The sequence below is a fragment of the Lontra canadensis genome, unplaced genomic scaffold, assembly GCF_010015895.1.
Source record: "Lontra canadensis isolate GAN:19392208 unplaced genomic scaffold, GSC_riverotter_1.0 scaffold9, whole genome shotgun sequence".
NCBI lineage: Eukaryota > Metazoa > Chordata > Mammalia > Carnivora > Mustelidae > Lontra > Lontra canadensis.
The window spans coordinates 11,994,165-12,020,134 of NW_022631003.1; the positions used below are offsets into that span (position 1 = coordinate 11,994,165).

Sequence of the window (25,970 nt, forward strand, 5' to 3'; positions counted from 1 at the left end):
TCTGAGAAGTTGGTCTAACACCTCTTAGATGCCATTGAACAGTTAGAAGCTATTTTAAAAATCAATATGTTTGGTGTGTGAACAACTAATAGAATAATTCTGGATGGCTTTTGATTCTTTGTGAATACTTTCTGAATACACTATTATTTCTTCTATCTTTAAGCTGCCAGCGCAAATACAGTTAGAACTTTGGCTGGATCTCACTTCCTTGTTTCACATTAGAAACAATTATTTTCCTTCCCACTTTGGTCAAGTTACAAAAATCTTTTCTCAATTTACACAATAATTGGGCACTCAGCATTGAGAAATTATGGTGAAATACTGAACTGACTTTTCCAATGTGTGATAAAATCTAGTCTTATTTGCAAAGACATGTTCCCATTTTGATTTCTGCTTTCCAGAAGAGCATTCCGATTTCATTTCTTTATAATCTTTGGGGTTAAGATTCTGTGTGATTTTTCATTTGTGCCAATGCCATTAAAATTTCTTTCACTGGACTAGAAACCAATGATTTCAACCTGTAAATTAGCTCTGTAAAATCACAAAACATTGGAGAAGGAGAAAAAAATTGTTGCAAATAGGAGAATGAGGTCACCTACTTGGGTTGTAGTTTCCTCACCTCTTGACAAACTAACATTTTATTGCTACCTTTAGCAAGCAAATAAGGTAATATGCTTAACAAATTGACAATAATTTATGTGTATACATGTAATGGAAGATAATGCAATTCTTTCTTCCCTTTGGCATCACTCCAAGGTGTCTTGGATGCAGCCATACGACCTTTTCATCCCTCCATTCCCACCCCCAGGTCAGCTGCCTCCCCCAGGTAGCTGGTTGCTTGCATGAAAACAGTCTGTTTCCAACCCAGTCAAGTAGGAACTGCTCACAAACATAGTGCCATTTACACACGGGTCTCACAATGACCTGACGAGTGAAAAGATAATGAGGGCTATATTAGTGTCTTATGTATTGATTTTGGAAAATAGTTTCCTTGACTGCTGAGTCAAAATAATTTGCAATTAAAGAGTAACTTAGTAAATGTTACAAAAAATGTTAGAAATGTTATAAAAATATAGGATGGTAAACTCTAACCTGCTTTAAAAAACGAGTAAGGGGTGCCTGGGTGGCTCAGCCGGTTAAGCATCTGGCTCTTGATTTCAGCTCCGGTCATGATCTCCAGGTCATGGGATTGAGCCCCCACATCAGCTCCATGTTGAGCATGGAGCATGTTTGAGATTCTCTCTCCTCCCTTTGCTCCTCCACCCGCCTGCTTATGCATGCGTGCGTGCTCCCTCTCTTTTTGAAAAAGAGAAAGAAAAAGAAGAAAAAGTAAATGTTTTAACATCTAGGAACTTAAGATATTTTAAGTTTCCTCATATAAGTACACTACCTTCTAAAATAAAAAAGTTGACATACACTTACATACGCGACTACTAATTTTTGTGAAAATACAATGGAAATAAACCTAAATATAGAGAAACTGCACTTAAAATATCTTTCTTATGTAAGAAATGAAATCAATGTGGGACACCTGGGTGGCTCAGTTGGTTAAGCATCTGCCTTTGACTCAGGTCATGATCCCAGGATCCTGGATCAAGTCCCACATAGGGGGGGTCTTTGCTTAGCGTGGAGCCTGCTTCTCCCTCTACCTGCCACTCCCCCTGCTTGTGTTCGATCTCTCCCTCTCCCTCTCTGGCAAATAAATGAACAAAATCTAAAAAAAGGAAAGAAAAGGAAAGAAAAGAAAAGAAAAGAAAAGAAAAGAAAAGAAAAGAAAAGAGATATCAATGCAAGTTACACTGTGCACTGCAGTGTATGAGATCTAATATAGACCTAAATGTCATTCTGGGACTACTGACAAGCCTTTCTCAGTAGTCTCCTTAACCTCCAGATTCTCTCCTCTCCAACCCACTCTGCACCCAGAACATGTCAGCCTTGAACTCAGAAGACTTGGTGTTTGTAACATACACTTGTCAATCTTATGTTATCTATGACTTTGTTGTGGTTTACTGTCAAATTGTCTATATATTCACCATCATGAACTCTTTAAGAGCTTACTCACCTGACAAGGCTTCTCCTCTGCCTTTTCAGTGGAAAGCACACTTATATGTACAATATAGACATTCAACACGATTGATAAATTCACTGTGTAAAAAGTGCATTCCACCTACAATTAAGGTGTTACTCTCCTCTCTTGACCACATGTTAAAACAGGTTTCTGACATTACAAACCATGCAAGTAACACACACTTACAAATAAAAGCCAACCACAAACTATGAAAGGATGTTCTTCTTGAACATTCTAGAGAAGAATTAGAAAGGCTGGAATTTAAAAAAGAGGGATTTTTTTTTAATTGAAAGCTGGAATAAATTAGAAATAAGACCATATATTTGAGACACAGGATTCCTTATGTCAATGTAGGTAAAACAATTTTGAAGGTATGATTCAACACTTAAAGTTAGGGAAAAAGTCTCCACTTCACTTGCCAAAAAATTATATATTAGTAACTGAATTATGTAAGAAGTTCCTATGTAACATTTGAGGATAAAATTTAATAATTTGTCCTTCAATTAACTCAATAATTAATAAGGGTTGATTGAATATCTTCTATGTAAGAGGCACTGTATCATGCTGAGGCTAGCAGGTTGATTGTTTTCTTCTACAGGACATGAAAATCAACAATTACAATCCAATATAATAGTTGCTTTTTAAAAAATATTTTATTTATTTATTTGTCAGAGAGACAGAGCATAAGCAGAGGGAGTGGCAGGCAGAGGAAGAAGGAGGCTCCCCACCGAGCAAAGAGCCTGATGTAGGACTCGATCCCACAACCCCAGGATCATGAACTGAGCCCAAGGCAGACACTTAATCGACTGAGCCACCGAGGTGTCCTTATAATAGTTGCTCTAATGTTGGTCTGTACAAAGTACTGATGGAGTGTGGAGGGGACCTGAAGTCGGTGAGGTAGAGACAGTAATGGCTTTACAGCATTTCAGCTAAATAAGATTTAGAGGAAAAATAGGATTATGTTTGGTGGGCAGCTGGATTAGGAGACTTGTAAAATCTTTGTTTTAAGATTTTATTTATTTATTTGATAGAGCAAGAGAGCACAAGCAGGGGGAGCAGTAGAGAGATAGGGAGAAGCACACTCCACTCCGATGAGGGTTTTGATTCCAGGACCCTGAGATCATGACCTGAGCCAAAGGCAGACGTCTAATTGACTGAGCCACCCAGGCACCCCATGCTAGAAACTTTCAGTGCTCATTCATGTCAGGTTCTCTCTCCTTCAAGAAGAGGATCATATTTCCCCACTCTTGTAGTTAAGCAAAACTATGTAACTAATTCTATCAGTGAGCTATGGGAGGAAATGACATGTGTCACTTCTAAGCTGAAGCATTTAATTCCTAGTGCAAAACACTCCAGTACTTCTTATCTGCCTTGACAACTAGTGACACTTTATGTGTCAGAAGGTGTAGTTATCTGATGGCAGAAACTCGGTCAGCCTGGGTGCCTGAATGACTTTGTGGAGCAGAGCCATTTGCTGAACCATGCATGATAGGCATTATGACACAGACAAAAAAATAAATCATGTGTTAAGCCATTAAAGTTTTGGGATTGTTTTGTTATTTCAGCATTTCAGATAGAGGTAACACAGTTAAAAATAAAAGAAAGGAAGAATAGACAAATTGCCCATCCAAAAAACTTTGTGCCCTCCAGGAAGTGCCCTCCTTAAGTGTGGGCTGTGCATAGTGACTTCCTCCCAAAGAATGCAGCATAGAAGAAGTGGGAGGTGGGGGAGGTGACAGAGGATTAATTTCCCAGTGGAGAAATCTGACAAATGCTACTTCAGCCAGTGGATCGAGATTAATATCAACAGTGCTAAATTCCATTGATAGCATGCATCCTAGATATGATGTGAAAATGGTACATTCCATCTGCTGTCTTCCTCCCCAAAATACATAAACCTAGCCCAATCATGATAAAAACATCAGATAAGTCATTGCCAATTAAGGGTCATTCTATCAAATACCTGATCAGTACTCATCAAAACTGTCTAGGTCATCAAAAACAAGGAAAGTTTGAGAAATTATTATAGCCAAAAGGAACCAAAAGAGACATAACAACTATATGTAATGTAGTACCCCACATGGGATCCTGGAACAGAAAAAGGGACATTTGGTAAAAAATAAGGAAATCTGAATAAAGTATGAACTTTAGTTAATACAACTTATCACTCTTAGTTCATTAATTATAAAAAATGAATCATACTCTTGTAAGATGCTAGTAATAGGGGAAAGTGGGCATGGAGTATACTGAAACTATCTGTACTATCTTGTAGTTTTTACCTAAATCTTCAACTATTCTAATTTTTTTTTTTTTTTTTAATAAGAAGATGTAAGAGAGAGCATAGTGTGTTCTGGAAATTCCTTTTAAAGCCACTGGGTGGCTCAGTGGGTTAAGCCTCTGCCTTCGGCTCAGGTTGTGGTCTCAGGGTCCTGGGATCGAGACACACCTCAGGCTCTCTGCTCAGCGGGGAGCCTGCTCCCCCCACCCCCATGCCTGCCTCTCTGCCTACTTGTGATCTCTGTCAAATAAATAAATAAAATCTTAAAAAAAAAAATAAAGTGAGGGGGCACCTGGGTGGCTCAGTGGGTTAAAGCCTCTGCCTTCAGCTCAGGTCGTGATCCCAGGGTCCTGGGATCCAGCCCCACATCAGGTTCTCTGCTCAGCAGGGAGCCTGCTTCCTCCTCTCTCTCTCTCTCTCTCTGCCTGCCTCTCTGCCTACTTGTGATCTGTCAAATAAATAAATAAAAAATCTTTAAAAAAAAATAAAGTGAGGAGTGGAGATGAAGAGTTTGGGTAGGTAAGTAAAAGATCTTTCATGCTTTTCAAGGATTTGATTTTTAAATTGTATAGGCTGGGTGACTAATCTCTAGAAAATCTATGGATAGGTTTCAGGGCTATTACAAAACCTCTGAAATTTTATGAAATTATGTTGTCTATATGTATGTTCTCCTCAGAAGGCAGTCAAAAACTTTATTTATTATTTATTTGTTCTTAAGGGGAAAAGTACCTAAAATATGTTAATGATCATTGTTGAAGGTGATGTAGATACTCTGAAATATTCTGAGCAAGAAAAATGACACAATTATATTTTTTGCATAAAAATCATTTTTATGGTAGTACAGACTATAATGATGGTGTGTGCATGTTTGAAAAAAAGAAAGGCAGGAATAAAGGCAAGATGATAACAAAGACAGTGATCTTCAAAAACTTTTGATCGTGGTCCACTTTGCAAGAGAAAGAAATGATCCCATAACTTACCTTACCATACTGTTACCACTTTCCTGAGGAAAAAGAATGGAGTCATTAGGATGAAATGTCATTTTTTTAAAAAACCAAGTTTGGTGGAATGGTATATACATTTTCTTTAGCATTCAGGTTGTGAGTGTGCATTGTTAGTCCATAAAAATGAAGAAAAAAATTCAGTTTTTATCAATTCATACTCTTAGGGGGACCATGGACACCAAATCATTCTTTAAGAGACCACTGTTACAATCTTTAAGAGAAATAAGTGCCTAAGATAGAAGAAGGTAGGAGGTACAAAGAGGAGACGGCAGATGAGACATATCAAAGGCTCAGAATCAGCAGAATTTTTTGATTGCTTGATGGAAGTTACAAGGTAGAGTGGAAAAGCTAGCTTGACATTTTTGGTTTCTGGTGAACAGAATATGGGGAATGCATGATGGTGGATAAATCTGGAGGAGGATGGGGTAGGTGGGAGATGATGAGTCTAATTTTGAATATGTTGTGTTTGAGATCCCAAGGAGACATGCCTTGTAGGCAGCTGGATCCTGGGATATTTCAGTTCAATAGAGAGGGTCTTGGGCTGGAGCTATAAGTTCCTAACTTAGGAAAGTAAAACATTCATAATATAGTCTGATTTCTCTTTCATTTAAAATAATAAATAGGAGCTCCAATTAAATCGTTTTTATTATACCTCTATTGATATATAATTTACATTTAGCAAAGCTCACACATTTTAAGTATACAGCTGAAGGCATTTTTACATATTTCTGTGTAGCCAACACAGAGATCAACTTATAGGATAGACCTAGCAACCCAGAAGGTTCATTTATGTCTCTTTCTAATCAATATTTCTTCAAAGCTAGCCACTATTTAGATCTCTTAGTTTGTCCTTTTCTGAGCTTCATAAAAATGGAATCAGAGAGTATGTTTTCTTCATGTGTGGCTCACCTCGTTCCACCTCACAGTATGTCTTTGAGATTCATTCATGTGAGTCACTTTGTTGTGGTAGTTCATTTTCTCTGTGTAATATTACTTTGTATAAATATACCACAATTTGGCCCTCTTGCCACATCACCAGCTCCTCTTCACCTCTCCTCTCCTGGTGGAAGCCCTGGGCACCAGAGTGAGATATGGGGACCATGTTACAACACAAGCTCACAGCCCTTGAATACCACAACCCTGCTGGCTTCAACTGCAAAGATGAATGAGAATTTAGGAACTTTATTGTTTGGCTTGAAGACCAGAGAATCAGACACTACAAGATTGAAGACAGAGGTAATTTAAGAAATATCCACAACAGTGACTAGCTCAAGTTCTTTGAAGAGTATCTCAGAGATGTTAAACGAGACATCAGTTAACTGAGAGTTAACTGATGTTAACTCAAGATTCAAGATCATTGTCTCTGAGATTTGCAAGTTTCACTATTATATGTTGGTCTGTAAAAATACTGACCTATTTTTATTGATTTCAAGGAGGAGTTCTCTGTGCCTCCTCAATTTTGATGCCTGTTTCCTTCCCCAGATTAGGGATGTTCTCCTCTATAATTTGCTCCAATATACCTTTTGCCCCCCTCTCTCTTTCCTCCTTTTCTGGGATCCCAATTCTAATATCGTTTAGTTTTATGGTATCACTTATCTCTCAAATTCTCCCCTCTGTGTCCAATAGTTGTTTATCTCTCTTTTTCTCAGCTTCCTTATTTGCCATTGTTTGGTCTTCTATATCACTAATTCTCTCTTCTGCCTCATTTATCCTAGCAGTTAGAGCCTCCATTTTTTATTGCGTCTCATTAATAGTCTTTTTGATTTTGACTTGATTTTATTTTATTCTTTTATTTCTCCAGAAAGGGATTCCCTAGTGTCTTCTATGCCTTTTTCAAGCCCAGCTAGTATCTTTATAATCGTTATTCTGAACTCTAATTTTGACATCCTACTTATGTCCAGACTGATTAGGTCCCTGGCAGTCAGTACTGCATCTTGTTCTCTTTTTTAATGAGTTTATCTGTCTTGTCATTCTTGCAGAAAGTGGTCACTTTTCTATTTGTAGAGGTGCAGCTATTCTTTCCTTCACTCTCCAGTTGAGTTTGCAGGTGTTGAGAATGATTTGATAGCTATCTAGCTGAATTCGTTGGACCCGAAACAACTAAGGTCTCCTACTCCTCCACCATCTTGGATGAGAACCAAGATTCAAGATCAACAAGAAGCAACTGACAGGCTTCTTGGTTTAGCTGTTAGACTTGAATATGGAGATAATGTTGAAAAATACAAGGACTTGGTAACTAATAATACCGAAAAATGCTGACAATGCAGCTAAAACTGCAGAGCCATTGACCATTTGAATGTAAACAATCCCAATTTCAAGGTTGGTGTAATGGCTTTGGCTAACCTTCTCCAGATTCAGCTGTCATGATAATTACCTGGTAATGCTTAAGGCAAACCATGTTTTGATCCAGGAGCACCTGATCCGGGATGAAGGTGCTAAAGCAAATCAAACAAAAGAGGGCTTGCCTGTTGCTTGAGACAAACATATTCTTAGTTTTGACATAGGAGATGTAGTTCTTCATGAAGCTGCCTGAATACTGCAGTTGCTGCATAGAGAAGAGCTACTGACAAAAAATTCATGAAGCCATCCATGGTAGCTGTGCAGGCAATTATGGCTGATCCAAAGACAGACCACAGACAGAGGAAAGTTGGAAGATGAACGTTGAAAGATTTTAGTTTCTCACCTACTTAATATGACTGGGAACGCTGTATGCTTTAGCATGCATTTGGAAATCAAATGTCACATTTTCGAAGGAAGAATTCTAGAAAATTGGCAATATTCTCAGGATTTACCATCATTGTTTTTTGTTTTTGTTTTTTTTCATTAAGTTCAGGAGGGTGGGGAGATAATATACCACAACTTGTCCATTCTACTATTGGTGGGTTATTTTTTCAGTTTTGTGTAAATATGAATAAAGTTGCTATGCACATTCTTGTACATATTTTTGGTAGGCATATGCACTCAGTTCTCTTGAGTAGCATCCAAGAAAGGAAATTGTTGGGTCCAGCACAGCTGTTTGTTTAGCTTTAGTAAATTCTGTCAGTATTCCAAAATAGCTGTGCATACCCAGGCTACCTATCAGCAGTGATTAACGTTCCATTTCTCACACTCTTGATATTACCAGACCTTCTCATTGTAGTCTGTCTGGTGGGTAGGAAGTAGATCTCATTTTTTTGTCTTATTTTGTTTTCAGATTTACTTATTTATTTGAGAGAGAATGAGTGTGAATGGGGATAGTGGGAGAGGGAGAGGGAGAGGGAGAAGGAAAGAAGCAGACTCCCTACTGAGTGTGGAGCCCCATAGGGGGCTTGATTCCATGACCCTGAGATCATGACCTGAGCCAAAATCAAGAGCCAGATGCTCAACCGACTGAGCCACCCAGGGGTAGCCCCTCATTTTTTTTTAACATATTTTTTGAGGTATAACATACATAAAGTAAACTTCACATTTTTAATGTTCAAATTGTAATTTTGACATATGTATACACCTATGAAATAATCACCACAAAGGCAGTGAACATATCCATCATCTCCAAACATTTTCTGTGCCCCTTTGTAATTTCTTTTTCCTCATCCTCACCTTCCTTTTTCCAAGCAACCACTAATTTGTTGTCACTATACATTTGCATTTTCTGGAGTTTCAGATAAATAGAATCCCCACAATATGTGCTTTATGTTGTCTAAGTTCTTTAGGTCAACATAGCTATTTCAACATCCATCTTTATCATTGCATGTATCAATAGTGCATTATTTTGATTGCTGAGCACTGTTCCATCATATGGCTATATCGCAATTTGCTATTCCATTTATCTGTTGATGGACATTTGGGTTATTTCCAATTTTGGGTTATTACCAAAAAAAAGCTGTTATGAACATTCTTGTCTAGTCCTTGTATGAATATCTATTTTCTTTCTCTTGGTAAATTCCTAGGATTAGAAAGCCAGGAATAGGGACACCTGGGGGGCTCAGGTCATGATCCCAGGGTCCTGGGATCAAGCCCCACTTCGGGCTCTCTATTCAGCGGGGTGTCCGCTTCCCCCTCTCACTGTCTCTGCCTGCCTCTCTGCCTACTTGTGATCTCTGTCAAATAAATAAATAAAATCTTAAAAAAAAAAAGCTGGGATTACATGGTAATTGTATGTTTTACCTTTTTCTTTTTTTAAAAGATTTTATTTATTTATTTGTCAGAGAGAGAGAGAGAGAGTGAGCACAGGCAGACAGAGTGGCAGGCAGAGTGGTAGGCAGAGGCAGAGAGAGAAGTAGGCTCCCTGCTGAGCAAGGAACCTGATATGGGACTCTATTCCAGGACACTGGGATCATGACCTGAGCGGAAGGGAGCCACTCAACCAACTGAGCCACCCAGGCATCCCAACCTTTTTCTTTTTTAAAGATGTATTTATTTTTAGTTGAGAGAGAAAGCAGGGGAAGGGGCAGAGGGAGAGGGTGGGAAAAGAATCTTCAAACAGGGCATCTGGGTGGCTCAGTGGGTTAAGCCTCTGTCTTTGGCTCAGGTCATGATCCCAGGGTCCTGGGATTGAGACCTGCATTGGGCTCTCTGCTCAGCAGGGAGCCTGCTTCTCCCACCCCTCACCTGCCCCATTGTCTACTTGTGATCTCTGTCTGTCAAATAAATAAATAAATCTTTAAGAAAAAAAAAAAAAAAGAATCTTCAAACAGACTTCCTGCTGAGCATGGGGCCTGATGCACAGCTTGATCCTAGGATCCTGAAATTATGACCTGAGCTGAAATCAAGAGTCCAACACTTAACCTACTGAGACACCCACGTGGCCCTTTGTTTAACTTTTAAAGATACTGCCAAACTGTTTTCCAAAACAGTTTTAACACTTTAAATTCCCACTGCTAGCATGCTTACCAATACATGGTATGGTCAATCTTCTCAATTTTAGCCATTCTAATAGGTATGTGGTAGTATCTCAGTTTGCTTTTAATTTGCATTTCCCTAATGACTAGTGAGATAGAATATTTTTTCTTGTGATCATTTGCCATCTTTAGTACATGTTCTTTGGTAGTGTCTGCTGAATTCTTTTGCACCTTTTAAAAAATGGGTTGTTTTCTTATTGCTGAGTTTTGAGCATTCTTTATATACTCTATATACAAGTCCTTTATCAGATATTTGCTTTGTAAATATTATCTCCACATCTGAGATCTGTGGTTTGTCTTTTAGTTTCCTAATATGGTCCTTTGAAGAACAGCTTTTTAAAATTTTGATGAAGTCCAATTTATCAATTTTTTTTATGGATTGTGCTTTTGATCTTATATCTAAGGTCCAAGATTTTCTTTTGTTTTCTTCTAGACAGTTTTAGGTTTCACATTTAGATCTATGATCCATTTTGGGATGATTTTTATATACGGTGATATGGCACAATGTATGAACCTAAACTGATTTTCTTTTTTACATAGGTACCCCCCCAGAGATAAAACTATAATTCAAAAAATAAATTTCTTTCTGGGTGGTCATGGCCACTGAGGACCATTTCCAGATGCATCTCTTCTCTGTCAGGCTACTGGAAATTAATTTGATCTGTAGCTGAACTGTGCCTGGCTGTGTTATGGTTTTCATGTGATTCAGCTCATCACTGGCTTCAAATTTATAAGAGTGAGATCAGGACTTTATTTACAGCAGAGCCTGGGACCTGAAAGCTAACAAGATCCTAAAGAACAACCTGGGCTTCATAACCATGTCATCAGTTTTTAGCACTATAGGGTTATCTCTGCCAGTAGGTTTCTTTGTTCTTCAGTCTAGCTTCCTTCTGTGCTTAGAGATCTCCTTCAGTCTTACTGCCCATCCTCTGGCCTTTGGAGGGAAACTGTTCTTCTCTCCATAAAGGTCCAGAATGCCCATGGGGGTTTCTCCCAGCCCACCTGCTAAGTTTTCAGGCTTTGATAGTTGGAAGTCTGGAGTACTTGTGAGGACTCCTGACACATCTCCAGATTTTCATAGTTGGACACTGGAGTATAGGCTTTTTTTTTTTAAAGATTTTATTTATTTATTTGACGGTCAGAGATCACAAGTAACCAGAGAGGCAGGCAGAGAGAGAGGAGGAAGCAGGCTCTCTGCGGAGCAGAGAGCCCAATGTGGGGCTCGATCCCAGGACCTTGGGATCATGACCTGAGCCGAAGGCAGAGGCTTTAACCCACTGAGCCACCCAGGCGCCCCTGGAGTATAGGCTTTATGAGTGCTTGTCTCTCTCTTTCATAGTCCCTCCTTTGTCATCCCCATTCTAACCTCAGCAGCTTCTGAAGATGGTTCACTTTTCTTTGGGTGATCTAGGACTTTTTTCTCATAGCCACAATTGGTGCACCTTGCCTGAGTAAGGCTTAGCGCCCTACTAAGAAGAAGCCCTTCTAGACCATGTTGGAGGGCAAGAGCTGGGAATAACAGTAGTCTGTCAGGGGCCAAATTGTTAAGGGATAGACATCCCTATTCTGGAGCTGGAAGAAAGGGAGTCCTAGTCTGAAGTCCCATAGGATGTCAGTCACGGGTCACTATGCATCAGCATCCCAGCAATAGAGAAGACAGGCAGAAAATCTATTCCCCTTGACTAAGCTGCCCATATGTTTCAGCAACAACTGCTCTCCATACTGGTGAAAGGGACAACCTGTTAGCCTCCCCTCCAGAAGGACTAAGGCTTAGCAATAGCTATGATGAACAGGTTATTTTCTTGAGTTGTCTGGGTTGTCCAACTTCAGGAGGAAGTAGGGGTAAACAGGATAGATACTCCAGAGTGAATAAGTGTCCTTGGTCTCCTTAAACATAAAAGAAGAAGATGTTTATAGAAGACAGCAACATAATTTTCTGTCAAAGTGACCAAGTAGAACCTTAACTGGTAAAGCTCCGCTCAATGTCAAGGGTGCTTTCCTAAGGTGCTAAGACAGGATACCATTCAGAATATCGAATTATGAAACCCAGGTACTTGATAAATATTTTTTCTTTTCAACCTCACCTTACCATGAAGAGTTTGGCCATGGCTGAATTAGCACCAACAGAGTACATATTTGTCCAAGTAACCTCTCCAAAAGAAAGATTAAGAAACTGCACCCATCTGTATGATCCTGGCCAGTTATCCATCCTCTCTGAAGCTCAATTTCTTCCTGTATACACTAGAAGTACTAACGTTTGCTTTGTACTTTGTTAACTCATACCAGGAAGATTATGGCAAAGTTTAAACAGTCAAGAAGTGACAACTCCTTCTCTTCCCCACTCCAGCTCCCTCTCTTCTACAAACTATAAATATAAGTTATTATAAAATAACCAGAACAATTACACTGACATAAACTGAGCACATACCGTGAGTTACAGACTATTCTAAGTACTTATGTGTCTGATCTCATGAGTCTATGAATTTAATAACCTCTTGAGAAAAATTCCAGACTTTGAGTATATTATATGCCATGGAATTTACATATAACACTCTCCTGACCATCTGAATAAACCACAAATCCAAATAAACATGAATGAGATGAAAAGATTTTTATCACAGTTGACTCAATCTGATACTAGAATAAGAATGAGAGAAATCAGAGAAAATTTGTTACCCTCATGGCATCTATTTATTAAGTAATTTTAGAAATTTTTGAGGAAAAAAAAACAATAAGAAGATACAGCTGAAAACATAGCTGTTAAAAATTGATCATCATAAACGAGATTGGTATGGTATTGAAGAAGAGATAGACGCATAGATCAAGAACAGACTAGAGAACCAGAAACAGAAAGCAAATATACTCAGTTAATTTTTGACCAAGGAACAAAAGCAGTTCAACAGAGAAGGCATAGCCTTTTCAATAAGTGGTGTCAGAGTAATCAGACATCCATTAGCCAAAATAAATAAATAAGTAAATTTTAAAAAGAACACAACCCAAACCTCACACCTTATGCAAAAGCACACTCAAAGTGGATCACGAGCTAAATGTATAACTGGGAAACTCGTAGAAGAGAATATACAAGAAAATCTTTGAGACCTAGGACTAGGTAAAGAGTTCTTAGACTTAACACCAAAAGTGTAATTCGTAAGAGGAAAAATAGATGAATTGGACCTCATCAAAATAAAAACCTTTTCCTATCCCAAAGATCCCATTAAAAGGATGAAACGACAAATGAGAGACTGGGAGAAAATATTTGCAGATCATCTGCCACACAAAAGCTTTTTATCTAGAATATATTAAAAAAACCCTTCAAAATTCAACATCAAAAAATAATCCAATTAGAAAACTGGATATTGATACAGAAAAGACATTCATAGACATTTCACCAAAGAAAATGTACAGGTGGCAAATATACACATGAAAAGATTTTTTGACATTATTAGCCATTACAGAAATACACATTAAAACTACAATGAGATATGATTATATACATATAAGAATGGCAAAACTGGGGACATCTAGGTGGCTCAGTTGGTTGAGCATCTACCTTTGGCTCAGGTCATGATCCCAAGATCCTGCAACTGAGTCCGACATTGGGCTCCCTGTTCAGCGGGGAGCACATTTCTTCCTCTGCCTCTGCTCCCCACACCCACCCCTGCTGTGCTCTCTCTGTCTCTCAAAATAAATAGATAAAATCTTTTAAAAAATAATAAACTTTAAAAAAAGAATGGCAAAGCCCAAAAATAGTAATAATAGCAAATGCTGAAAAGGATGCAGAGAAACTCATTCACTTATACATTGCTTGTGGGAATATGAAATGTAACACCTATTTTGGAATATAGCCCAGCAATTCCTATCAAAATTAAAAATGGGTTTATCATACAATCCAGCAATCCACTCTTGGTATTTATCCCAGAGAAATGTCTTATTTCCACATTAGAACTTGTACATGAATGTTCATAGCAGCTTTATTCCTAATAGCAAAATCTGTGAGCTACCCAAATTTCTTTTCTAGGATGAATGGTTAAACAAGTTGTGGCATGTCTTACCCTATGGAACACTACTCAGTAATAAAAAAGGAGCAAATTATTGATACACACAACATAAGCTTGAAGGAACTTCAAGGAAATTATGCTGAATGAAAAGAGTCCATCTAAAAAGGATACATACTGGATGATCTCACTTATTGAAGGTTGGTGAAATAACCTAATAGTAGAGATGCAGAATAGAGTAGTAGTTGTCAAGGGTTTGAGATGGTAGGGAAGAGAGGGGTGTGGCTATAATGTGGTGACAGGAAAGGAGTCTTGTGGTGATGGGTACAGTTGAAAATCAGGGTTGTGGTGGTGACTGTCCAAGGGTCCTATGTGAGAAAACAGCATCGTGTTATACGCAATTAATGAACTGCTGAACACTACATCAAAATTAATGATGTATTATGTGTTGGCTAATTGAACATAATAAAAAAAATTCTTTCTGGAGTTAACAAAAAAAAAAAAAAAAAGAAAGAACTTAGCATCAGGCCGCACCCACAAACACAAGTACATGTATAACTGGTGAAATTTAAATAAGTTCTACAGATGGTATGAGTTTCAACAGCTTTGATGTCAGTGTTGTACTGTAGTTGTGCAAAGTGTGAACACTGGAGGAAGCTAGAGGACAAGTGCATGAAATTCGTCTGTTCCTTTGCATAGAGTTCCTCTGTATGTTCTTTGCAAACCCCTATTCATTTATAATTATCTCAAAATAAGGAGCTTTTTAAAAGCTACTATGAACCTTTAAAATACATGTAATTTATTTCTGATAAATAGGTTTGCAAGATATACTGAAAAGAGTTTTATATCTGTTAAATTTTCCTGAAATTAAAACCCACTTCCTTCTCTTCTTTCCATTGAAAATCTCTCAACAGAATTATTTTGACAATTTAGAAGCTGGTATGGATAAAACAGGCCAGTGAGAAGTATACTTCTGTGGTTTCCAGGTGTCCATAAATGGGCTGGACATTTTCTCATTTAGGAAAAAGAAAACAACAAGCTGGACATGAAGATGTAACTTTTATCTTTAAAGTTTTTCCTGTGCATAGTGCAGGTTGCTTGGACCTCAATATTGTTTCCATGCTTTATTTATTCTTTATTATTTTTTAACATTCCATTTATTTATTTGACAGAAAGAGAGTGCAGGAGCAGGAGGGAGAGGCAGAGGGAGAAACAGACTCCCTGCTAAGTGCCAAGTCTACCATGGGCTTGATCCGAGGACTTTGAGATCATGACCAGAGCCGAAGTCAGACACTTAACTAACTGACTGAGTCACCCAGGCATCCCTATTTTATTTTATGACAGTAAAAAAAACAACAGAGATGTTGCAAAAACATGATAGAATTGTCTTTAAAAAAGGAAGTTCTCTGCCTGCAAATCAAAGTATTATAATAAAAATGTTAATATTAATCAATATTATTACTATATTATTAATATATTAGTATTACACCCATTAATATTATTTTTTGGAAAGCAGATAAACTAATTCCAAGGTTCATACAGAAAAAATGAGCGGTGGTTTTTAAAATATATCTACAAATTCTTTAAGAAGTGGAGCTTAACTCCCGTCCTTGACAGACTTCTAGTGACCACGACAAAGTGACAGTGTGTCGTTTCTGAGACTGTCATTAATGCTATGTGGCCTCCTTCTTGCTTTTATTTTTTTTTAACATCACTTGCCCAGGAGGAAATCAACCACAACACTGTAAGGATGCTCAAAAAGGTCTATGGAGAGGTCTGTGTAGTGAAAAACTGTGAAGTCTTTTGCCAAAGCCCACTTGGAAGTAAATCCTTCGGCCCCCATCAAGCCTTCAGATGACTCCAGCCTCAGCTGACATCCTGACCACAACCTCACAAGAGATATTGCTCCAGAAGAACCCAGCTAAGCTGCCTTGAAGGTCCTCACCCACAAAAATGGGGCAATTAGTAGCTGTTTACCACTGAAGTCACTAAATTTGGGGGTAATCTGTTATACAACAATAGGTAACTAACCTGAAGAATAAGTAATAATAGTCATGAAATCTTAAAAACAAAGAATAATAAAAGGGAATTAACCTAATCATATAGTAAAACATATTCTAAAGCTTCATTAATTAGCACAGTATGTTACCAGCATATGAATGGGCATACAGATCAAAGAATTACAATATAAAGTTTATAAATACATACATTCATGTGAAAATGGAGTATATGGTAAAGGCAACGTTTCAAATTGATAGGAGGAAAGATGGCAACTGAAGAGCCATCTGGAAAAATAAGCTGGATCCATACTTTACAGTTTATAATAAAACTGAGTTATGGACAGATCAAATACTTAAATATTAAATATGAAGAAAGGATTAAGATAAATTATGGAGAATAAAAAACACTTCTGAGTGGAGATTCAAAAACCTTAAAAGAAAAGAGTGAAAAATTTGATCATACACACACTTTCTGCATGGCAAAAACATTGGGGACAAAGACAAAAGACAAACTGGAAAAATATTTGCTGTTCATACCCCAAATAAAGCACTTAACCTCCTAATTTATAAAGAGATTTTATGAATCAATAAGAAAAAGACTAACAACCCAATAAAAAATGAGTAACAAAAAATCATCAAAAAATGAAATATACATGGCTTTTAAACTTTGAAAAGATCCTTAATGACACTCAATACAAGAAACGTGAATTAAAACTAAAGAATGATACCACTTTTAATCACATTGTCATAGACAAAAAATCTTGATAAGACCCTATATTGGCAATGGTGTGGAGAAATGGACCCTCCTGTGCATTACTAGGGGGAAGAGTGAATTGATACAATCTCCGTAGGATAATTTTGGCAATTTTGTTATTTGTTCAAACTGTAAATATACTCTAGAGAGACTGGAACCTCCACCCACTGCTGGTAGGAATATAAAATGGTGTAATCATTTTGGAAAATAGTCTAGCAGTTCCTTAAGGTTAAACCTAGAGTTACCTTATGACCCAGAAATTCAACTCTCAGGTTTCATTTCAGGAGAAATGAAAACACACGTTCACACAGAAACTTGTACACAAATGTTCATAGCAGCATCATTTGTAATAGGCAAAAACTGGAAACAATTCAAATGCCCATCAATTGATGCATTTTATTTTATTTTAAAGATTTTTTAAATTTATTTGACGGAGAGAGAGGAGAAGCAGAGGAAGGAGCAGGAGAGGGAGAGGGAGAAGTAGGCTCCCCTCTGAGCTTCCTAGCCTGATGCAGGACTTGATCCCAGGACTCCGGGATCATGACCTGAGCCGAAGGCAGATGCTAACTGACTGAGCCACCCAGGTGCCCCAGTTGATGCATTTTAAATCAGTGTATATATGGAATATTAATTGTGTCTCAGTAAAGCTGTTACTTTTTTTTTTTTGAAGTAGGCAAAGAGAAAGACTTGCCACATATGGAAGGACAAAAGATGATGTCAAAATTATTGTCAAACACAATACAAACAATGAAGACATTGGAACAACATATTTCAACTCCTAAAAGTCAAAAATCGTCAATCTAGTATTCTAAATACAGAAATATATCTTTCAAAAATGAATGTGAAACATCACACTTCTAAATAATACTTGAGTCAGAAAAGAAGTCTCAAGAGAAATTTAAAAACAGTTTGAACTAAACAAAAATAAGAAATACACGGGCACCAGGGTGGCTTAGTTGGTTAGTCTGCCCTCAGCTCAGGTCATGATCCCAGGGTCCTGGGATGGAGTCCCTGGATTAGGCTCCCCGATCAGTAGGGAGTCTGCTTCTCCCTCTGCCTGCTGTCCCTTTCCCCTGCTGTGCTCTCTCTGACAAATAAATAAAATCTTTTAAGATTTTTTTTAAAAAGGAAAAAAATAGCTTATCAAAATTTATGGAATGTAGTGAAAACAGTGCTTAGAGAAAAATTTATGGCATTAAGCACATATATTAGGAGGGAGTATCTAATATAAAATATCTAAGCTCCCACCTTAGGAAACTAGAGAAAGAACAATTTAAGCCTGAAGTAAGCAGAGGGAAAAATACATAAATTAGAGCAGAAATCAATGGAATTGAAAACAAGGATACAATAGAGAAAATCAACAAAACCAAAATCAGGTTCTTTGAAAATGTCAATAAAATTGATAAACTTCTAGACTAACGAAGTAAAAGAGCAAGAAGACACAAATAACTAAATTCTGATACATGTGCTGATTAGTATAAGTACTGATACAAGAGTGAGCCTTGAAAACATTATGATAAGTAAAGAAACAAGTCACATGGGACGCCTGGGTAGCTCAGTCGGTTAAGCAGCTGCCTTCAGCTCAGGTCCAGATCCCAGTGCCCTGGGATCAAGTCCCACATCTGGCTCCTTGCTCGGCAGGGAGCCTGTTTCTCCTTCTGTCTCTGCCTGCCTCTCTGCCTGCCTGTGCGGGAGCTCTCTCTCTCTCTCTGACAAATAAATAAATAAAATCTTAAAAAAAAAAAAAAAAAAAGAAGCAAGTCACAGAACTGCATATTATATGATTCCATATCAAGTGTCCAGACCAGAGAAATATATTGAGAGATAGAAAGTAGATCAGTGGTTGTGTAGGTATGGGCAGGGAGAGATGTTAACAGATAGGTAGGTGATAGCTAGAAGGTATCTGGTTTCTTTCTTAGATGATGAAAATGTCCTGAAATCAGCTTTGGTGATGGATATACTTACCTGTGAATATATGAAAAACCACTGAGCATACACTTTAAAGGAGTAAATTTTAGTGTGAACTATATCCAATAAAACTGTCTTTTAAAAAAAAAAGCAAGGTGCAAAACATTATATGTAGCAGGTTAATATTTGTGTAAGAAAAGATGGGGGGGGTGACCAAATATTCAGCACAAAATGCTTACCTATGTGTAATATTTCAGGAAGGACTCAGGAAACTGAATATTCTTTTTGTCTGCGATAGAGAACTAATATCTGAGGCACACATTTCGAAGAAACTTTACATTGTATTATTCTTTTGCACTTTTTGACTTTAGTACCATGTACAATTTTTTGGGTTTTTTTGACAGACAGAGATCACGAGTAGGCAGAGAGGCAGGCAGAGAGAGAGAGAGAGACGGGAAAGCAGGCTTCCCGCCAAGCAGAGAGCCTGATGTGGGGCTCAATCCCAGGACCCCGGGATCATGACCTGAGCCGAAGGCAGAGGCTTTAACCCACTGAGCCACCCAGGCGCCCCCATGTACAGTTTTAATAGGCAGATTTACTAAAAGTTAATGAAGTTTAAACTTTGGGACCCCTCATTTACCTGGGCCCTTCATAAGGCCCTAGGAGGGACTCTAATAATATGTTTACATGGTCGTATGTTTTTGTAAAATTTGCAAAAAATGAGACATGTTAACTTCAAACAGTTAATCCTGCTGGTTCTTTCCACTCCAAATTCCCCTCCTTTCACTTCCCCTTTTATGTGATGTGTGGGGGAGGGAGAAGCAGGAATCTAGCTGTAAACATTTTGGGAATGTTGTTAAGGGAAAGTAGACTCAAGAGATACTTGTAGCTGGATTCTGTGGATAACCCTCACTTCCTGCAGTTAGATTATTGCTAGTTGATCTGGTGTTGGAAGTGACTTCCAGATATACTCTTATCATCCACTGCACCAGTGCATCTGGCAATGCAATAAGAAGGTGCAGGGATGGAAGTTATATTGCACAATGCACATGTCCTACCACACATGGCACCATAAGTATATGGGTAAGAGAAACAAGGTTTGAAACCAATAGTCACAAGACCATCTGGGAAATTTTTTCCCAGAGGTCAGAATACAGTTGTAACCAGAGGATTAGTCACATGCATGTCAAAATAGAAGCTCTTTGCTGTCAGAAATGGACCTAATGCTGCCAATATCATTCGTTATTTAAAATTTTTTTAGGGGGGCGCCTGGGTGGCTCAGTGGGTTAAAGCCTCTGCCTTCGGCTCAGGTCATGATCTCAGAGTCCTGGGATCGAGCCCCACATCGGGCTCTCTGCTCAGCGGGGAGCCTGCTTCCTCCTCTCTCTGCCTGCCTCTCTGCCTACTTGTAATCTCTGTCTGTCAAATAAATAAATAAATAAAATTTTTAAAAAAATTAATTAAAATTTTTTTAGAAAGTGATTTCTAGCCCTGGCGTCAAACTCTATAGTTGTTGCACCTGCAAAAGTTTAGATACATTTGCCTAAATATTTTCATATCACTCATAAATCGTTTCATTATATCTTTTTTATTTTAAAGTAATATATTCCCAAAAAAGCCATTCTGATTCCACGTTTGAGCTCACATTGGTATTGGTCCTCACACCGTCTTTCACCACTTCCATCCCCCAAATAGCTCATATCATAGATATCTGCTACAGTAAATGTTTGCTAGTAAAAACTAAAGTTTTAATATTGTGGCACAGGAGTGTCAAAATATTTGTAACAACATCTTGGTTTATTCCAGGCAAAGGAAGCAGCACGATGTAAATACACGGAGACTTTAAACAGCTCAATTCATTTAGTGAAATGCCAGTAGTTTACGTGGCTAGAGGGTAGGATGCAAAGGGGGCACAGGCAGAGAAGGTACTGAAATATAGGGGGGGTCAGACGATAAAGGGTTGGGCTAAGGAGTATCTGTTTTATCCTATAATATCCTTAATTTTACATGAGCATCAGGAGTTTCATGAGCCCCTGTGAAACTCCATGCAAAATAGTACATGTGCATAATGTACATTTTTTCTAGGGAGAGAGTCCATAATTTTCATTCATTGTTCAGTATTCCTAAAGGGTTATTATTATTCTTACTGCCATGAACAACCATGGAAGAGGAAGTGCGATTCATTCACTCAAGAACTTTTGTGTGGGTTTACTCATGTCAGATACGGCGCTTCCTTGGCTAAAGTGTGGATGATGGTTTGGAAAAGAGGAAGGGCTGGGATGCAGTCATGGGAGGACAATTTATAGACTTTGGTAATTAAGGCAAGCATGAATTAGATGAAATAAGATCAAAAGATATACTAGAAACTTTAAGAAGGTAGACTAAAAAAGATTTGCTCTCCAGTTGGCCTTGGGAAATGAAAGAAAGGCAGATGTCACTCTTGGTTCTCTAACTTAGATAAATGAAGATGATATTAACGAGACAGTATCATCACTAAGAGAGAGGGATAGATTTAGGAATAAATATTATGAGCTCAGTTTTGGACATGTTGATTTTTGTAGCTTGTGGGATTTCAAAGAGAAGAGGTTTCTATCAGGATCTGGAAAGAGAGAAATCCGAGATAGAAGTGAACATCTCAGGGTTCTTATAAGGCAACTTTGAAACACTAAAAGTAGATGAGAACACCCAAAGAAAGTCAAAGGAGAGAAGCCTAAGAAAAACTCTGGGAAACATCATTTATAGCCAGTCGGATTATTATCAAAAGCTCTCAAGAGATGGGGCGACTGGATGGCTCAGTGGGTTAAAGCCTCTGCCTTCAGCTCAGGTCTTGAGCCCAGAGTGCTGGGATGGAGCCCTGCACTGGGCTCTCTGCTCGGCAGGAAGCCTGCTTCCCTTCCTCTCTCTCTGCCTGCCTCTCTGCCTACTTGTGATCTGTCAAATAAATAAATAAAATCTTAAAAAAAAAAAAACCTCTCAAGAGAGACTGAGAAAGACTGAGCAGAAAAGTATGTGAGAACAATGTGGTATCATGTAAGGCAAGAAATTTAATTTGCAATTGGGAAGCAATTGGTGATCTTTGTGGGATTAATTTTTAGGGAGTCCTGGTGATATAAGCCAGGCTGAAATGTTAAAGAGAGAAAGGAACATGAGAAAGTGAAGATTTTTTTCTACTTTTCTTTTTTCTAAATTAATTATATTAAGACATATTTTGCATTAAATAAAATGTACTCATCTTAAATGCAGTTTGATAAGTATTGACAAATGTAAACACCTGATTAATCATCATCACAGTGAAAATATAAACCATTTTCATCATCCAAAAGAGTTCTTTGCCCCTTCTAGTCCATACCTTCTGATCCTGGCCACAGACAGGTACCACTGACCTGCTCTTTGTCACTAAGGACAGTTTTTTCTTTTCTAGAATTTCCTAGAAGTGGAGTCATACTATAGACACTCTTATATCTGGATTCTTTAGTTTATATCAGCATGCTTTTGTGATTTGTCCAGGTTGATGAATGTATTAGGAGTTCATTGCTTTTTATTGTTAAGTAGTAATTCATTGTGTGGTTATACCATAATGTATCCATTCACCTATCAATTAACACTTGGATAGTTTCCATTTTTTTAGTTATTATGAAAGAATCTGTTACAAAAATTTCTGTTCAAGTCTTGTGTGGATATTATTTGCATTCCTCTAGGATGAGAATTGCTGGTACACAGGTATATGTTTGTAACAGAGAGCTAAACTGTTTTCCAAAGTGGTTGTCCCATTTTACACACCCAACAGCATTGACAACTCATAATATTTCATATTGTCAGACTTCACACTTTTAGCCTTTTTAGTGTGTATATTACAGCATCACATTGTGTTTTCTTTAAGATTTTATTTATTTGAGAGAGAGAGAGAGTGAGAGAGAGAGAGAGAGCACGAGTGGGGTGAGGGACAAAGGGAGAAGCAGACTCCCTACTGAGCAGGGAGCCTGATGCAGGGACTCAATCCCAGGACCCCAGGACCATGACCTGAGCTGAAGGCAGACACTTAACCGACTGATCCACCCGGGTGTCCCCACACTGTAGTTTTAAATTTGTATTTCTTTAATAACAAATGATGATAGACATCTTTTCAGGTATTGTCATTCATATATCTTCTTTCAGGAAGTGCAAGTTCAAATCTTTTGCCTACTTTAAAATTGGGGTATTTACTTTTGATTAGTTTTTAAAGAATTCTCTATAATACCCCTTTGCCAGATGTATGTGCTGGGAATCTTTCACCCAGCCTGTAGTCTGCCTTGTTTTTAATAAAAAGTGTCTTTCAGAGAGCAAATTCTTAATTTTTATGATGTAAAACTTATCAACTTTTAATGTGTTTTCTGTGTCCTATTTAAGAAATCCATGCTTATCCTAAAGTTGAAGATATTTTCTTCTGTTTTCTCCAAGAAGTTTTATAGTTTTGGTTTTTATATCTAGGTTTAGAATGTACTTTGAGTCAGTATTTACGTATGGTATGAGAGTAGAGGTTCAATTTTGTCCATAGAGATATCCCATTACTCCAGTACCATTTGTTGAAAACACTCTCTTTGAGGTCCTGAGTGGCTCAGTCGGTTGGGTGTCTGCATTCGGCTTGGTTCATGATCCCAGGGTCCTGAGATCATGTTCCCTATCAGGCTCCTTGCTCAGTGGTGAGTCTGCTTCTCCCTCTCCCTCTTCCCCTCCCCCTCCCCCTGCCTGTGCTCACTCTCTCTCTCAAATAAATAAAATCTTTAAAAATTTTTTTTTAAAAAGTATACGATTTGGTTAAGTTTGTACATATCCATACACCCATGATGTACATCTATACAACCCAGAGTTGAGAGTGAACATATTCTTCACCTCCAAACGGTCCTTATGTCCCTTCAGCATGCATATGCTTTGCAAAGATTTTCTCCCAGTCTTCTCATTATCTTAGCAGTGTCTTTTAAAAAGCATCATAATATATAAACTATGTTCAAGTTCAACTTATCTATTTGTTCTTTTCTTGATTGTGCTCTAAGACGTCTTTGCCTAACATCCGGGTCTCAAGGGCTGTCTCCTATCTTTTTTTCTAAAACTTCTGTGGTTTTAGGTTTTTCATTGAGGTCTGTGATCCATTTTGAATTATTTTTTGTATGTGGTGTGATATATATGTTCAAGGTAATTTTTTTGCACATGGATGTCTAATTGTCCCAACACACCATTTGTTAAAAAGCTATCCTTCCTCTACATTGCCTTGGTGCCCTTAAAACATTTTTTATATTTACAGAAAAGCTGCAAAGATAGAACAGAGAAGTCCATCACCAAGTTGCCCTAATGTTAATATCTTAGTTTTGACAAACCAACTGGAGTTATGTAAGATGTTAACACTAACATTAGTACAGGGCACCTGGGTTGCGCAGGCATTAAGCGTCTGCCTTCGGCTTAGGTCATGATCCCAGGGTCCTGGAATGGAGTTCCCCATTGGGCTCCCTTCTCAGCAGGGAGCCTGCTTCTCCCTCTCCTACTCCCCCTGCTTGTGTTCCCTCTCTCGCTGTCTCCCTCTGTCAAATAAATAAACAAAAATCTTTAAAAAATTTTTTAAAAACCCACTAACATTAGTACATTACTATTAACTAAATTTACACTGTACTTAGATCTCTCTAGCTTTTCCTTTTACGTCCTTTTTCTGTTTCAGGATCCAACCTGGGACACCATATTGCACTTGATTTCATGTCTCCTTATCTTTCTTTGGTTTACACATAAATCAAATAAAAATGCACTAGCCCAGAGTGTTATAACACAGACAAGAAAGAACGTTAAGCATTATTCTGAAGTGCTAATAGTTGTGGTTCTTAAGATTTTAAAAACAAAATAGAGAATTCCCCTTCAGAGTTCATATTGAACACTAGCATTCTTTTTTGTTTGTTTGTTTTGTTTTGTTTTTTAGATTTTATTTGTTTATTTGACAGAGAGAGAGATCACAAGTAGACAGAGAGAGAGAGGGAGAAGCAGGCTTCCCGCTCAACAGAGAGCCCGATGCGGGGCTCAATGCCAGGACCCTGAGATCATGACCTGAGCTGAAGGCAGAGGCTTAACCCACTGAGCCACCCAGGTGCCCTGAACACTAGCATGACTGATGAAGGTCATCAAAATAATGCTGCTTTTAATCCATGAGCCTTTGAAAAAATATTAAAATGAGGAAAAACAAATTTAGCATTTAACAAAAAAACTTAAGAGTTAATTTAAAAATGAGGAAGTATGTATAAAATTAGGTATAACAATTACACCTAATTAAATTCTGCTAATGTAACAAATTAGCAGAAATTAATAGGGAATTATTGGAGATTTTCAGATATGACAACTCTGGTCAACTGCTGACTATTACAGTAATATAATTAAACCCTAGGCATAATTTTTAACTATCTAGCTGTGGCTTTCTTTATTCAACAAAGTGAAGCAAGTTCTGGATGATGGGAACCTACTGTTGAAAGACATTTATGATCAGTTGTATAAGGACACAACTGTAATGACAGGTGTGAACAAAGCATTCTTTAAAAACACAAGTAAGCACACAATATGTGCTCTGTCAAGCTATTTTTTTAAATCTCATTGGAGAAAATATGGCTTCTTCGCTACGGGGATTTACTGACTTGGATACAACATTTCGTAACTATTGTTTGTATTCTTTTCAGAGTCATCTCACAGATGAAGTATTTTGAAGATACCTGGGCCAACTAGATGATCTGCCCATGATGAAGCTGTTCAAACTTTGCAACATGGGCTCAAAAACACTTTAAGGCCTCCAAAATATATTTTTCAAAGATTTGAAAAGAAACCGAATCGTGAAGCTGCAGCATGTTTTTTTCCTAATAGCTGATAAAGCTCTAATACACCATTAAATTCCTTTTAAATAATTATAAGATTATAGGAAAGTTGAAAGAATATTATAAACTTTCCCTGAATCATTTGAGAATAAATTTCTGAGATGTCCATCACTTTAGGTGTATTCTTTCCAACAAGGACATTCTCCTACATTACCACAACTAAAATTAGAAAATTAACACTAATATGTTAATCTGATCCTCAGCCCTC

The 25,970-nt window shown here is 37.8% G+C and overlaps 1 long non-coding RNA gene and 1 pseudogene across 2 annotated transcripts in view; both read left to right on the forward strand.

Annotated features, from left to right (window-relative positions):
• The window catches only part of LOC116866129, a 34,257-nt gene extending 8,618 nt beyond the window's left edge, over nt 1-25,639 (forward strand). The window contains exons 3-4 of one of the 2 annotated variants that reach the window (XR_004382337.1): nt 14,249-14,425; nt 25,571-25,639. This is a non-coding gene — a long non-coding RNA (uncharacterized LOC116866129). Of the gene's footprint in view, nt 1-14,248; nt 14,426-15,948; nt 16,174-25,570 lie in introns of those variants that run through there. The other variant, XR_004382338.1, reaches the window with a different exon arrangement.
• On the forward strand, nt 6,451-8,136 carry LOC116866126 (annotated as a pseudogene).
• Nucleotides 25,640-25,970: the final 331 nt, after the last annotated feature.